Below are 12,244 nucleotides of genomic sequence, written 5' to 3'. Positions count from 1 at the left end.
AGAGCTAAAACAGCCTGCCCAAGGTCATAAAGGTCCAAGGGGTAGAGATGGGATCCTGAGCCAGGTTGCCATATTTCATACAGTAAATGACAAGGCCAGCGCGGAATAGACCCAGACCATCAAAATCTTGTCTCTTAATTCACGATGTTAATCACATGTGTTTGTGTAAGTCAACAGTTAACCTTTAAGTCCAATACCTAAAGGAGGTATACAGAATGGATATGGAGATGCCCCACAGATGTGCTAGAACCATTCCAAGGCCAAGAACTCCACATTCTCCTTCAAAAAACCTACGAAAAACAAAACACTCCTGTTTTCTCTGTTTCAGTCTACTAGCTCTAGATTGTAACAGCAAGTTAGAATGTTCTACAGGTAAGATGCCCCACACTGCTGATGCCTGATGTCCTCTCGACAGAAATAGGACCACAGGCCACTCTTGTGCCAGAAGCATCCTTTTGCTTATGGGGAAGCTTCATATTCAGAGGTACTGCTCGTGGAGTTCAGGAAATGATGCCTGAAATAAGTGAGAGAGAGGAGCCCAAGACGCCATACCTCCTATCGCTTTGTCCCCATTAGCAAAATGTGAGGAAAAAAATGAAAGCATTCCAATACTAGACTTGAGGAAAGATGGCATCTAAAACTAAGGAAAAAAATACACAGTCTATAGTCTTGGTCTGATTTTCCTGACAGATTACAATGAAGGCGGAGGGTGGAAAATGGGACTGAGATTTGCTAGTTGGCCAATTTGGAGGGCTGCTTGTGTTTTAGTTTCTAAAGAGTGGGGCTCTGCTAATGCTGTTGACTTCCTAGTCACTGGATTTGCTGCCTAGAAACGTCAGTCAACTATGTTGGTGCTGGCCCATTGCTTTCTGACACAGAGCTCTACCAACCACAGAAAGAGGGGCGAATTAATGGATATACAAAGCTCCAGACCCTCATAGCTACACCAGGTTCCAAATTATATGACAGTTGGGGAGTTGGGGTTCCCAAAGTTGGCTGTTTTCTATCACTGTATAACTTTAATTCTATATTAAACACTACGCTTCAAATGTTTTTGAACTTTTTGTTTAAGTATAAAATACATACCAAGAAAGGATACAAACAGAATTGAACAGCTCAACACATTTTCACAAAATGAACACACTCACACAACCAACACCCAGATTAAGCAGACCAGAAGCCCTCCTCGGCCAGGGTTTTAATTCTGACACAACATGAAGGGCCAGCAAGCATCCCATGCCTAAAAAAGCATTTAGTACGGAACGTGCCATGTGGTACATAAACCACAATAAAAGACAACATATCACTTCTCTATTTGTTCAACGAAAGCTGCATCAACACAGAACTTCAAGTAGAGCACGGTCATGCCTCATAGCACCCAGGAGTCAGCCTCTCCAAATCACAGGAGTGGAGCCAAAGGAACAGGCCTAATGACAATGAGGTAAAAATTAATTAACTAATCAGGAGCATGGTCAACACAGTCTTTTCGCCACCTGCAAAGAACAGTTTTCCCTTCCCCTTCTCCACTTCAAAAGTACCTACATCACTGGTAAAACCAAATATCCACTTAGTAAAGTATAAACAAACTGCAAGAGGAGGGAGAATGGAAATACAATGAAGAAAATAAAGCCACTTGCCTCTCTGCAATCCACTTGCTTCTCCTTCTTTAATGGATTTACAGTAATAGTCTATCATCAAGGTACAATGACAGACTTAATTACAAGAAGCTCTAAGTGATCTAAAGAAAATCGTATATTGCCATCTCCTGGGTACAAACCTCCTTAAGCCTAATCTTCCCAGTCAGGAAACCTCTTATCTCAAAGACAAAAGGATTCCTACTGGCCAATGAATACCAGCTGTCTGAATACTCTTTGTAAAAGGGCCCTCCACAGCCCACTACGTCCAGAAAAGACTTTCCGCATTCTACCTCACTCAGGGCTGTATTCTGTGCTGAAGGAAGGGGAGGGGAGGGGAGGGGAGGGGAGGGGAGGGAAGGGAAGGGAAGGGAAGGGAAGGGAAGGGAAGGGAAGGAGAGAAAGAAAGAAAGAAAGAAAGAAAGAAAGAAAGAAAGAAAGAAAAAGAAAGGAAGGAAGGAAGGAAGGAAGGAAGGAAGGAAGGAAGGAAGGAAGGAAGCCTTCTACAAATATCCACAGGAACTAGGGACTAAGTTTCCCTTTGAAGGAAACTCAGAGGCAAAGGCTGAATGAATGACATACTTTTTCATAAAGGGAGTAATGAGGCTAAAAGAACAATCCTGTGCGAAAAGTCTGTGACCTATGCTGAGGCTATGACCTTGAATTTGAATCTTCGGACACAAAGAATGTAGCCAATTGTTGAGCTCTGAATTAGATCTTTACAGGAAGTTTGCAAGCCTTTCCCTCTGGGGCTAGAATCCAGTTTGGAAGTTGAGGGTGACGGGTGGTATCTAAATGATAGGGAAGCCCCCAACATCATAACTGTCCATACACATCAACTTTCTAACGGATTTAACTGTATCTCAATCGCAGAAAAACCTTCTTGGCTTCGAAATTTATTATCTGAATCTAGATTTGGAAGGATTATGAACATATCATCATATACACAGGAACCATACCCCTGAACAGAGTATCATTCTTGTAGTTTATAGGCCTTGATTTAAGTGGACTTTCAGATCAAACACCTGTCTTTGATGAGCCCAGGGGAAAGAGGTGGAAAAATGTGCTTGCACCTCTCATGGATAGAGAGAGGTCTTTTTTAGGTTTTAAATCAATAATAAAAACCTGCAATAAGGTGAGTCAGGGGAACATATTCAGAAACAGTTCTTCATTGGCCAAAGATCAACTGGGAGTTCTAACGGACCTGTGTCTCCCTAACGCCACATCTCATGCTCCCAAACCAGATTAATGGTGCTTCTACAGAATTACTTTCTTCCTTCCCAAATCCTACCTCTGACACATTGCTGCAAGTAGTTTAACTGTGAAAGGCCTTGACCTCCTTTCTTTGTCTCTCCAATTCAAGTGTGTCTGTTTCCTTGGGGCTACCAAGCTCAGTTGGATGGCTGGCCGGAGCAGAATGTAGCATCAGCCAACCCCGGAACAATGGGCCCCTTTCTCTCGCTGTCACATGAACAGCGTAGTGTTACAGCCATTGTCCCTCTAAGCGGAGAGGGAGAGGCACGGGTTCTCACAGACTAGCTATTCTCCCTGACCCCCTCTGACCAAGTCACTAAAATGTTTTTTGTTTTTTTTTTTAAAAAAAGAAGAAGAAGAAGAAAGAAAAAGGAAAAAAGTTGTGCCTTCTGAATGGAGCAAAAGAGCCCTAACAAGGATTGCAGGCATCCAGGGACCACCTGGATCAGAACACCTTGCCAAAAATAAACATCCCTGGGCCCCATAACACACCAATGGGGTCCAAATCATTAGAACGGGGGCCAGTGTCTGCCAGTGATTCTCAGGCCTCTGTTTGAAAACAGGCTGCACAGAGGTCTCAAGTCTTGCTAACCTCTCTAACGAGCAGAGTATGCACGCCCCTCTGTTCAAGGGAGGCACAGGAGATGGGGGTATACTGAAAGGCAGATGCTGTCTATTACAGGTACCAAATCTCAGTGCTGGGGGGGGAAACACCAAGAGAAGGCAGGTGAGAATGATCGGGGCACCGAGGAATGTGGAGAGGAAGACTGGACATGAAAAGAAAACAGCTGGTCTGAAGGTAATAAGAATTTGGGGGTAGGGTCAGCAATGAGGACAAGGGGGAGGAGCAGAAAAGTTAAAAGAAAGCACAGAAGCCATCTAAAAGAGGCTGGAGCCTTCAGCAAAAGATGGACGGGAAGAAAATTCCAGGGATGGTGGGAACAAACAGCTTTTAAAAAACCGGTTTCATGTCCAGTTTCAAATAATTTAATAATTAATAGTAACCAATAATAACGTATGAAAAGATTATAATTAATATACGATAGTTAATAATAATGAATGGTTTGATAATTTAAGAATAGCAACCAATAAAAATATATGAAAGGATTATAGTTAATACATAACCATTAACTATACTAATAAATTTTTTTAATGTTTATTTATTTTTGAGAGAGACAGAGAAAGAACTCAAGTGGGTTGGGGCAGAGAGAAAGGAAGACACAGAATCCGAAGCAGGCTCCGGGCTCCGAGCTGTCAGCACAGAGCCCGACGTGGGGCTCGAACCCAGGGACTGTGAGATCATGACCTTCGGTGAAGTCGGACGCTCAACCGACTGGGCCACCCAGGTGCCCCAACAATAACAAATAAATTAATGGTTTCATGGCTTTAAGTCTTAAGACGTGAACTTCCTCCACAGTCCCAAGCCTTAAAGGTCAGCTACTCAGAGCTACACGTTGGGTGACGCTTTGTAAAATTAAAGAAAGAGGAAGTGACATCCGTGGTTCGGTGGACAACTTCACGTGAGAAGACACGGCACAGCAGTGTGGCAAGATAATCCCTAAACTGAGGATCTGAAGGGAAAATACGAATTCAGATCCAGACGATGCCCCTGGCCCTACCCCCACCCCCAGTAAGCCCCGTAGTTGTTGAATGAGTTAAGTTTCCTCATTTCACGCCTTCTCATGGAACGGGGGCTCCATTTTTATGTGAATCCCAATAGGTGTCCCAAACCACATCTGGTTTAGATAATGAAAGAGCGGTGTCCTACGAGGGGCTCCTCTCATGTCCATAGTGCTGTGGGAGCAGGCAGAATCCAGTCCTGGGGTCCCCTGTATGTTAACTCACCACTCCCGTGGAATGCTTGAGCCACCGTTCTTTGAAACATCTAGCAAACGTCTGCAGCCGTGTGTTGGCTGAGCTCGTTTCCTTATCTAAAACGTGCCGTGCACACTCGAGTCCTCTCTCTTCGAAGCCCCACAGAGCCAGGAAAATTTTGGCAAGCACACCGAACCCTCTCTCTAGAAGGAACTCTCGGAGAAGTTCTCAGAACGGCCTACCGGCCCTTACAACACCCAGCCTTACCCACTCAGTTGTATTTTTTTTTCATCTTTATTTTTCTTAAGGCAAGTATCTCAGTAATTCCACATAATAATCATCCCCTTGCCCTATACACCTGATAAGTATCTGAATGGGCAAAAATAAAACTCAAACCAACTTCTTTCTTCAAGAATGCAAACGTCACATCTTGGCCTCAATTCCTTGTCCAAAAACAAAAATAAATAAATAAAGTGGTGTTCTAAACATATCAATGGAGGTAGGTATTTAAAATTTTTCATTTTGGTGGCAAAATTAATCCCCTGGGCCCCAAACAAAGATTTTATACTTCTGTTTTGCTCCTGGAGGAACAAGTTACGTCTGTGTTTTCATTTTCAGTTTACCATTAAAAAAATATTTTCAAAGAAGACAAACATGATTCTTTCCCAGAAGGTATTTATATGGTACATAGTGAGATGATCACCTATGGCGAGGTTTGAGAACTAAGCAAATCTGTGCAGCTCATCCGGATCGGCCAGGATGTTCGTGACAAGGCACTCAGTCACCCACCCTCTAGGATAGGGCCTCCTTGCTCTCAAAGATAAGACGTTTTTAACAGATGTTAATATCCTGCACATGTACCCATTAAGACGAGGTTCCCATGCTGAAATACTGTTTTCTTTGTCTTAGAAGGGGGGAAGGGTACAATTTATTGCCTTCTGAGTAGGAAACTGAGGTGGTTAAAATGCTTTACATAGTTTCTTTATCTAATAGCATAAATCACTACAAATGAAACGAGAGAGGAAATCACTGGAAATGAACCTCCATCATAAGAGGATAGATGATCACATTCACGCTTTCCAGACTGGCTAATGGCAGAGTACGCATTATCAAATGACATCCACATGCCAACCTGTAGTTTCGCAAATAAAATTGTATAAAGTAAAACAACACTGGTTTGTGCTTTCTTTTTTCCCTCATCACATGAGAAATCTTTGCATCAAGTGTGATAAATTAATCTTCTGCAATAATTGTCTTTAAAAGAGAGCGATCACTGTGAAAAATAATCTTAAATTGTGAGGAAAAGAGAGTAGAGATAAATACAAAATCTTGGGAAATTCAGATAGAATGAATGAATGAATGAGTGAGTGAATGAATGAAGGAATGAAGGAAGAGATGAGCTAAGACACTCACAGAAGTACACACAGATGCAAGCTTAAACTAAGGTAGGAAAAGTTCATTTTGGAAATAGCACTGAAAAGGAAGACAAATCAACAAAACCCAATGAATTGCAGTTGGTTCTTAAAACTGAGCTAATTTTTAACACAGAACACTGGGCGCACATCCTTGAGAAATGGAGACCACAGGCAATTCTTAATATTGTTTGTGTGAAGTCCAAACAATCAGGACGTTTGTACTCTGTGTGCTGATACTGCTCCCTTCCTGCCCTATGCCACCGGAACTTTCATGCATCAGCCTATGAATGAACACTTTTCGTGGTTCATCCTTTGGTGAAGCTGCCCATGAGCTAAAATTTCCATCTTTGTCATTACCCCGCAATGTTTGTTCACTCGTTTGCATGTTATTGCCTATTTCAATAATTACAAAAAATGGGTGAGATGGGGTGCCTGGGTGGCTCAGTTGGTTGAGCGTCCGACTTTGGCTCAGGTCATGATCTCACGGTTCATGAGTTCGAGCCCTGCATCGGGCTCTGTGCTGACAGCTCACAGCCTGGAGCCTGCTTCAGATTCTGTGTCTCCCTCTCTCTCTGCCCTCCCCCCCTCACGCTCTGTCTCTCTCTCTTTCTCAAAAATGAATCATAACACATTTTAAAAATATTAAAAACAAAAAAGGAGTGAGAAATGAAACAATTAAAAACCTAAAGTGATAAGAAGAAGTTTTTGTCTCATGAAACTTAACACAAGTGACCAAAAACGGGCGTTATTAGACACGCAAAATAATGGCCAATCTTAAGCCTGAATCAAGACATTTGCTGAACTTAAACAGATCAACTGTTGTTCAAATGAGAAGGAAAGCACCAAAAGTATAGAATGTTTAAAGCGAGAAAAATTAAAGAAAGGAGTAAACACCGAATGCAGTGTGTAAATGGCTAACTATAATTAAACATTTTGTAATTCACGTGGCTCCCAGGGCCAGCATCCCTTATACAAGGTAGGCTTTTGCACCATCGATCTTTGGACCTATTTTTAGGAATGCATCCTGTACTAAAGTAGGAAAAAAGAGTACTAAACTGGTCACCATATTTATGATTGAATATAAAAACAAATACAAAGGGATGTATAAATTGACAAGCACGGGGCAAAAGTGCTTTGCTTTTACTGGCACTGGCACTTCCAGGGCCCCGACACTGTCATTCACAACGAAGACCATCCCACAGGTATCATACGCTCAGCTCTTGTATCATAGCTCTGCCACGGTGTTGAACATGCAACATCAATGCGATGGCATCTAGTGTTTCATAAGTCTCAGGATAGTCTATCTTGCCCATTTACCACTGCAGGTTACTGTGTATACTATGCCTAGCCAAATTGTAAGTTCTTGACTGGCTTCTCCACAGCCCTTGGTACGTACGTAGTGCCTATCCCGAACGCTCTGTGTGCTAAGGAATGTCACCTAGCATTTATTCATTCCATCTTCCCCCACCTTCCTTAGGCATTTATTATGTAACTCCTATGTGCCAGCCACGCAGATAAAGGCTTAAAATAAGGAATGGTAAACTCACCAATCAGCTGGACAAACATCCAGGGAACAAACACGTTTGACACAATATCATAGATGCCACAGTAAAGCTATCCACACAGTAGACTGGGAATCATAAGAGATATCGCTGAGTTTCTGACAGACAATTAGGAAATTAGGGTGAGTCTTAACTTGAACTGTATCTTGTAGGATGAATGAGTAGTATGGGGATTGGACAAAAAGAGGAACAAAGACATTTCGGGCAGAGAAAACAGCGTACACGGCTAGGTTGGGGCGAAGTAAGAGCAGGCAATGTATCTTCTAAGGAAGAAAAACAAGGTCAAGATTAGTGGGGCAGGAGGCCCACAGAAGAGGCGAGCAGAAAACCTGCTATTTTGCTCTTACGTATCGTGTTAAAGACGTTAAGCGTTATGCTCTCCACCGGTGTTACTCCAATTGTGATCTTAGGTTACCTCCACCAGATTCATTTAGGGATCTGCTCAAATGCAGATGTCTGGCCCTTGCATCTAGAGTGAAGTCCTGGAATCTGCATTTTCAATAAGCACCTGGGTGATTTTTAAACAAGGTAATGACATGATCGGATTTGTGTTTAAAATGTTTTTTTTAACATTTATTCATTTTTGAGAGACATAGAGCATGAGCGGGGAAGGGGCAGAGAGAGGGAGACACAGAATCCGAGGCAGGCTCCAGGCTCTGAGCCGTCAGCACAGAGCCCGACGTGGGGCTTGAACTCTCAAACTGCAAGTTCATGACCTGAGCTGAAGTCAGTCGCTCAACCGGCTGAGCCACCCAGGTGCTCCCGGATTTGTTTTTAAAACCATGCTACTAGACTGAGCAGACAACCACGAGGAAGGTACACTCACGGCTGCTACACGAGCATGTCACTGGGGTTTGCCATAGGGAACTTGTAAAACTGCGGACTTTTCACCTATCTCCCAAGACTTACTGCACGTGGATCAAAGTGGACGGGGCTGGGATTTTTTTTTAATTATTTTTTAATTTTTTTTAATGTTTTTATTTATTTTTGAGACAGAGAGAGACAGGGCATGAGTGGGGGAGGGGCGGAGTGCGAGGGAGACACAGAATGGGAAGCAGGCTCCAGGCTCTGAGCTGTCAGCACAGAGCCTGGCACAGGGCTCGAACTCACGAACCGTGAGATCATGACGTGCGTGGGCTGAAGTCGGACGCCTAACCGACTGAGACATCCAGGCACCCAGGCGGGCTAGGATTTATACTAGGTTGAACAGTATGAAATTGCCATTTTATATAGGTCAAAAATGGGCAAATTGTGGCCATTTCTCATAGCCCAGTCTAACTAAAGCTCAGAGTAACTGAGGATGTGCACACAGAGCTGAATACTTTTCCTCTTCTATTAATTATCGACCCCATTACTCACTTGGCCTGCAATGATGGAAGTGACATAATTTACAGACCTAAGACAAACAGGAGGTTCAAAAGCAACAACCAACGAAGCAAAGCAGCTAATCTGGGGGCTGCAGAGACAGAAGGGACCCTGGAGATTCGCCTGCTCTTTCCCCACCTCCCAACACAAATGTACATAGGAGGAAGCTGATGGGAGAAGTAACCTGCTGGAGGTTATCCTGAATATTTTGTTCAATTTCTCAGTGATACGTTCTCTTCATTTTAACAGATCTTGAAATCGTTATAGCTAAAAAGTACTTGGGATTTAATTTGTGGAGAGCTAGTGTCACAGGATGCCCTCAAATGCATAACATGGGGGGAAGGGGAGACACGAGGCCAATACTCACGCGTTTTTAAAATGAAGCCAACAAACTTAAATGATATGGAACATAGACCAGCACTTGAAATGTAATAGAGACTCAATAAACATTCATTGAGCGGATGAATGACCTCCAAGAAATAGGTTAACGGAGGTATATTCACGCGAGGAGTTTCTAAGGCAGTGTGCGGGGTGTAAAATACTGTAGATCTCCCACCGGCCAGTCTGTCCCAAGCACCCTTTGGCCCCCAACCATGACCTCTCCTCTAAAATCCCAGCCCTGCCACATGCACCTTTCTTTCCTCTGAAAGGGTCCCAGCAGACAGCAACACAAAGATCATGTGTGAGTTAAATTTGGCATTACATCTCGTCCTAGGTGATTGTGACGCACACATGAGCGCAGCCTTCACAGCTCATCCCAGCACAAATAATAGCTTACACTTTGCTACATTATGGTGATACAATGGTTAACGTTAGCTGTATGGTCATCACCATCACCATAACTAATTATCTGCCAGGCTTTTAGCACTCCACGGGCGCTGACTCCCGTGACTCATTGAATCCTTTTAACAATCCTCTGGTGTAAGGATTTTCATTACCATTCAGAGTTTATAGATGAAGATAAGAGAGATTAAGTCACTTGCCCCAAACGCCACAACTGGAAAGGGGAAGGGCTGAGAGTTGACCTCAGGTGGCCCGGTCCCCAAACTCACCCTCTACTTAACTCTTTGATCTCAGAGCAGCAAAACTAAAAGTACCCTGCAAGCCAAGCCCCCAGAGCAGTCATGTCAGGAAGATGACGCTTCTGGACAAAAAGATTGGATCCTTGTCTTTTCATCCATAAGGAATGAAGTATCTTCAGTTGAGAAGACCATACACAACATGAGATCCAGGCTATGAAGGAGAAAGGCAAGAAGAACCAGCGAGAAAGTCATTCTCCTCTGTCTAGCGCGGATTTTACTGTCTGAGAACTTTTTGGCTAATAAAAATCCCAAGCTTTAACTCTTCCCCCTAAAGAGTTTGGGTCTTCCTATGGGGATATTATCTAAAGAAACATCAAATAAATCACTACACCTCATTTACTCCATGGTACCACCCCCAATTCCAGGAAGAACTATAAAGACAAAATATTTCCCTTAAAGCAGGGCTCAAAGTCCAACTTCTTTAAAGGACTGCCACAAGATAGATCTTTCTGTGGTCTGAAGAACCGCCCCTCCTAACATTCCCTGTGAAGCCAGGCACACCAACAAGGAAGAGATCCCTCTGGTCTAAGTCACCAGGCTGTGATCCTCACACCCCTAAAGGACTCCGAGAACGCAGGAAGAGGGAGCATCCCAAGCCTGTCTGCACAATGCGAATTATCAAGTCCTGGAGAAAGAAAAGTTTGGAAAATAAGGAAAGGTCCCAGAGAAGGCAAGCTGGTGTGGAAGAAAGGGTCCTGCTGAAACTGTTTGTCCTTCCCAGTCTGATTCCACGCTCAAAACCTCCCTACATCCAGCTAGGACACCCGTCAACAGAGAATAAACACAGAAAAGGCAGTGCAAGGGCAGAAATTATGCACAACAAAATGCGTAATGGAGGTGTCTCCCCAGGAAAAATACTCCAGGAAGTTCCTATATAGCCCCCCAAAACAGGACCAAATGTAAACAGTAACAATGAACCCTTGAGACAAAGTAAACAACCCAGACTGAGCCCATCCCGCCCCGGCTCACACGGCACCCGGGTCTCCAGACTAAAGGAAAATATGTCCCCAACCCGTAACAAACCAGCCAGCGTCGGGCCAAGGTCCAGGAGGTGCCAGAAGTGAGTTTGCCCAACTCTTACCCAGGTCCCGAGATCCTGAGATTTGCAGCACAACCCTTTCTGCCCGGTTTTCACCCAACGCCGGCCGAGAAACAAAATCTCTTCCAACAGCGCAGTTAGCCTCCAAGTAGCGTCCCTGAAGAGAGCGATACCTGGGGGGGGTCAGGCTCCAAGGTGGACACGCGGGAAAGGAGGCCGGTCTCCGCGCGTTTCCAGACCCCTAGTTTTGCGCACCGGGGAAGTACTCGTCGCAAACTTCAACCAGGCTTTCCCCGTCTGGCCCGAGATGCTGGAGGAGGAGGGGAGTAACCCGAGCCGGGGCTGGGATGCGAGCAGTTGCCGCTGCTGCAGCTGCCGCCGCCGGGGCAGTGACCACTGGGGGGTGTCACTTGGCGCCTCTCACTCCCTAGAGCACCCGGCAGGATCCTACCGGCCAGACTGTGAGTCCCGACCGCGGGTCTCCCCTGCCCGGAGCGGCTTCCACCCCCTGGGAGTGACCCCAGCAGAGAGACCGGTCACGAAGTTGGCAAAAAGGGTGGGGGCAGGGGAGTCACCGCAAGAAATGAACCAAGGGGTGGTGGAGAGGGTGCTTGTCTGCGATGAGCGCGCACGCCCTAGTCAAAGTCCCTGGCAGGTGTTCTAGACCCTGTAGCAGGACTTGAGGTACTGGGGACAGCGCCCGAGCGGCCAGCTGGATGGACGGTTCGTCCCCACTGGTGCCAGGGAAGGAGCGCGAATGGGGGACGGAGAAGGGATAGGTAACCTAGGCGTGCCAGAGCGTGCGCTGCGGCCACAAAGTGGTTGGAAGGTGGAACGAGGAATTCGCGGGGAGAGGGGGGCAATGAGGGAGTCTGCTTTATAGAGGCGGGGCAAAGAGAACTCCCGGGACCCGCAGGAGAATCCATCCAGGCCCTCCGCCCGACGTCGCCCAGAGATTTCTTGGGGAATGGCTCCCTCTGCCGACTAGCCAAGGAGGCCCCAGGAGACAAATCACAGAACGTGAGAAGGAAGAAAAGGTTTTCCTCCGTTTGAGGGTTGGCCTAGACGCCAATTCTGC

General features: G+C 45.2%; 1 protein-coding gene across 2 annotated transcripts in view; it reads right to left on the bottom strand.

The window, feature by feature from the left end:
- MEGF10 (multiple EGF like domains 10) overlaps positions 1-11,988 on the bottom strand; it is a 177,518-nt gene extending 165,530 nt beyond the window's left edge. The window contains exon 1 of one of the 2 annotated variants that reach the window (XM_006927570.5): positions 11,209-11,988. The gene's annotated coding sequence lies outside the window, so the exon portion shown is untranslated. The remainder of the gene's footprint in view (positions 1-11,208) is intronic. The other variant, XM_045058512.1, reaches the window with a different exon arrangement.
- Positions 11,989-12,244: the final 256 nt, after the last annotated feature.

Source organism: Felis catus, chromosome A1 (genome assembly GCF_018350175.1).
Source record: "Felis catus isolate Fca126 chromosome A1, F.catus_Fca126_mat1.0, whole genome shotgun sequence".
Taxonomy (NCBI): Eukaryota; Metazoa; Chordata; class Mammalia; order Carnivora; family Felidae; genus Felis; species Felis catus.
The sequence above is the reverse complement of the archived record's forward strand: the minus strand, read 5'-3'. Positions and strand labels throughout refer to the sequence as shown.